This window comes from Scyliorhinus torazame, chromosome 2 (assembly GCF_047496885.1).
Source record: "Scyliorhinus torazame isolate Kashiwa2021f chromosome 2, sScyTor2.1, whole genome shotgun sequence".
NCBI lineage: Eukaryota > Metazoa > Chordata > Chondrichthyes > Carcharhiniformes > Scyliorhinidae > Scyliorhinus > Scyliorhinus torazame.
The window spans coordinates 345,511,100-345,514,472 of NC_092708.1; positions in this window are offsets into that span (position 1 = coordinate 345,511,100).

The window sequence follows — 3,373 nt, forward strand, 5'->3', positions numbered from 1 at the left end:
AACTAATTTAATTGTGCTTTTTGATGAGGATGTGGTGTGCATGGATTTCTAAAAAGTGCCTGATAAAGTATCACAAAGGCTTGCCAACAAAGTCTTAAGCCCGCAAAATACAAGTGACAGCATTGATATGAAGTTTGTGAGTGACAGTAGAGTGATGTTGAATGGTTGTTTTTCAGACTGGAGGGTGGATGTACAGTGAGTTTCCCTGAGGTCAGTACTTGGATCACTGCTTTTATTGATCTATAAAGTTAAAGTCCAACAGGTTTGTTTCGAATCACTAGCTTTCGGAGGGCAGCTCCTTCATTACCTGATGTGGGAGCTGTGCTCCGAAGCTAGTGATTCAAAACAAACCTGTTGGTCTTTAACCTGGTGTTGTAAGACCTTAACTGTGCCCACCCCAGTCCAACATCTCCACATCATTTTTTGATCTGTTTTAATAACATACATTTAGGTGTACAGGTCACAATTTCAAAGTTTACTAATGGTACAAAATTTGAAAGTATTATGAACTTTGAAGTGGATAATGATACACTTCAAGACACAGGCTGGTGGCCAGGGTAGACATGTGGCAGATGAAATTCAATGCATAGAAGTGTGAAGTGATACATATTGGTAGGAAGAATTAGGAGAGGCAATATAAGGGTACAATTTTTAATATATGTTTATTTAAAACATTTCCGTAATAAACAAAACCATACAATGCAATTAACCAAAATTGCACAATAGAAGAAAGAGACTAACAAGCGAACACACATATTTACTTTAACCCCCAAAGAATCCTTCTACTGACCCTCTGTTGGTGCACTTAACCTTCTCAAAATGTAAAAAAGACATGAGGTGACCATATCAAGCTGATGCACTAGGCAGAGTAGGAAACCTCCACCCAAGGAGAACTCGTCTCCGGGCTATCAACAAACGAAGATGAGGACATGCACCTTCAACCCCAACTGAAGCACTGGCGAGTCTGATACCCCAAATAAGGCCATCGGCAGACGTGGGTCCAAATCAACATTGAGTATCTCCGACATGGAGGAACTTGAAACAATTACTCACCAGGAAAGAGTACTTAGAAAATTATTGGAACTAAAAGCTGACAAAGAAAGAGGCCCAGAAGCTTACCAACTTGGGAAAAGACCAGAACATATGTGTGTGGTTCACAAGACCGAGAGTAGCACTCAAACTTGTCCTTCAACCCAGAGAAAAATCCATTGATCCTCACTTTAGTCATTTGCGCTCAATACATCACTTTGAAATGAATCAAACTTAGCCGAACACAAGAAGACATATGATTGACTCTATGACGGGCCAGACTCCACACCTCACCATCCAGAATGGGACCCAATTCCCCCTCAACGGAGCTGATTCCGCTGAGAAGATATGTCCATATATGCCTGAAATAGTCCACCAGCCGAAGATAAAATCCTCTTCAACAGGGAAGAGGGTGGTGCCAAGGGAAGGAGAGAAAACTCAAATCTGAAAGTACTTGTAAAGACTGGAACCTGGCAGTTGAAATTTCTCCGCCAACTCCTTGAAACTGGCAAACCTCCCTCCACAAACATGGGTCCGATTTAAGGGAAATGAAACAGTCCCGCATCAGGCGCTTTTAACTGGGTGTTTCCCGGCGCTGGCAGCGCTGAGAGTGGCCCGTTATTAGGGTCCCAGTGAGGAACGACCTGCCAGGGCCGCACAGTCCCATTTTTAAATGGCGCCAGATCTCTAGAGCCCCCCTCCATGGCCTCTGGACCCCCCCCCCATGCCCAACTCACCAAAATGGGGGTCATTGAGGCCCCCACACCCCCCAGGGCACACCGGGGCCTGATCCTTGGCATTGGCAAGATGCCACTTGGACATCTTGGCACTGACACCCTGGCAGTTCCCCAGCCAGGTAGTGCCACCTGGGCACACTGACACTGCCAAGATGTCTGGGTAGCACTGCCAAGGTGCCAAACTGGCTGTGTCATGGTGCCCAGGTGGCATCGGGGATGCCAGGTTACCACCCTGCCCATAGCCCAACCACCTGGGGGCTCTCGATCACCTGGGAGACCCCCCTCCCGAAGTACCGGTTTGCTAGGTCCATAGTTGTGGAATCTAGTGCTAAACAGCGCCACATCACCCGAGGTGAGGCCATTAGCTCCTGGGTAGATCCGGCCTAGACATACTCAAGTGAGACAAACTGCTCACTGGAATATGTAAATCTGGATCCTGACCTCATTGGACTCTACAGAGGTAACAGTAGCACTGCTCTGTCCTGTCCTGGACTCTCCTGAGCAGCTCCTTCAAGCAGAGTTCCTGGCCAGGAATTACACTGTCTATTTGTGTCTCTATCCCTCTTCCTTATATAAAAAAAATCCATCTTCAGTTCTTCACAGTTCCTTGCCCGCAGCTAGAAAATGGAGGCATCTTTCCTCCGTGATTTTGCACCAAAAGCATAGACGTACAGTGTATGTACCAAGCACGTGATCTGCTCTCTGCCACCGCTTCTGGCCAGAGGACTACATTGTCCCATTTAAAAGCCTGTCACGGCCAGCATTCTCAATTTAAAAGCCGCTCACAGCTGGCATTCTTAATTTAAAAGCCGGTCCCAATCATTGGGCGCTTCTCCCGCGATGGAAAACGCCACGCCCGATCGCTCCGTCACCCTCCCAACACCCTCCGTGACCCATCCGTGGGTCGTGACGTGCACTTTGAAAATCCTTGCCCTACACCATGAGCTCTTACTTTGCGTAGTAACCATTGATATGGTGCCTTGTCAAATACCTTCTGGAAATCTAAGTACACCACATCCATGGATTTTTATGAACATTACTTGTTACTTCCTCAAAGCACTCCAATAAATTAGTCAAACGTGATTTTGCTTTCATAAAGCCATATTAATTGTGCCTGATCACACTGAGATTTTCTAAGTGCCCTCCAAAACCTTAATAAAACATCCCAGCAGTTTCCCTATGATATATGTTAAGCTAACTGGTCTGTGGTTCCCTGCTTTCTGTCTCCAACCCAACTTGAACAGAGGAGTCACATTCATTATTTTCCAATCTGCTGGGATCTTTCCAGAATCTAGGGAATTTTGGAAAATTAAAACCAATGCATCTACTCGCTCAGCAGCCACATCTTTTAAGACTCCAGGATGGAGCCCATCAGGACCTGGGGACTTAGCTTTTAGTTCCAATAATTTTCTAAGTACCCTTTCCCTGGTGATTAGTTGCTTCAAGTTCCTCTCTCCTTTTCACCTCCTGATTCACAATTTTTTATAAGGAATGTTATTTGTATCCCCTACAGTTAAGCCAAACATCTGTTCAATTCATTCTACAATTCCTTATTTTCTATTATTAATTTCCCAGATTCTGTCTCTAGAGAACCAATGCTCACTTTA